The sequence below is a fragment of the Rhagoletis pomonella genome, unplaced genomic scaffold (assembly GCF_013731165.1).
Source record: "Rhagoletis pomonella isolate Grant_MI unplaced genomic scaffold, Rhpom_1.0 Rhpom_scaffold_00023, whole genome shotgun sequence".
Lineage (NCBI taxonomy): Eukaryota > Metazoa > Arthropoda > Insecta > Diptera > Tephritidae > Rhagoletis > Rhagoletis pomonella.
Window position 1 is genome coordinate 334969 of NW_023458577.1, and position 682 is coordinate 335650.

A 682-nucleotide genomic window follows, 5' to 3' on the forward strand; every position below is an offset into this window, starting at 1 on the left:
TAACTTTTCCGATTTCGAAAAGTGTAGTGCTAACTTGACACACGTCTGTGTTCGCATTTTGATTAGCAACAACTCATTTTGGTGCGTTAGAAATTCGCATTGATTTTTTAGTTTACTTAGTTCTGCTTTAAGTGTGCGTATGTCATCATGTCCGAGCGAAGCCTCACCAACACCTGCTTCTTCGGCAGCAATCGGGCAATTTCCATGTACCGCTTGGGGAACTTCGTTCAAACACTTAACAAGGTCCATCTTCGTTCCGCTTGTATTAAGACTCAAACGCTGCATCCACTCTTTCAGTTGTGTTGTTGTGTATGTTTCTACCGCAATGGTGTCCTTCATTTTGCACGCTGGCTTTAATTTTGTTACGCGTATATAGTTAGTTTTTTTTTTTCTTCTTTTTGTCCGTGAGCGCTATAAACTTTTTAATTTTGCCGCAACTCTAGCAGGTATTATGCACTCCAAATATTTGTACGAGGGCGCAAAACACTAAAAAAAATTTGGGATATCAATCCCACTTCTGGCGACTGTAGCAGGCAATAAGATAGAGGCCGATCACGAAAACGCAGAAGTTCACTTGCTCGATGCTATTTTACGAATGTCTTTATTTCGTTTTTCTTGTCTCTACCCAGACGCTTTCCATATACAGAGTTGTATTTCTACAGCGTTATATTTCTTAAATCTA

General features: G+C 39.7%; 1 protein-coding gene and 1 long non-coding RNA gene across 2 annotated transcripts in view; one reads left to right on the forward strand and one right to left on the reverse strand.

Moving 5' to 3' along the window:
* LOC118749616 (lethal(2) giant larvae protein) overlaps positions 1-682 on the forward strand; it is a 366665-nt gene that overhangs the window by 330650 nt on the left and 35333 nt on the right. The gene's annotated exons all lie outside the window — the stretch shown is intronic.
* LOC118749619 overlaps positions 1-682 on the reverse strand; it is a 1918-nt gene that overhangs the window by 175 nt on the left and 1061 nt on the right. The gene's annotated exons all lie outside the window — the stretch shown is intronic.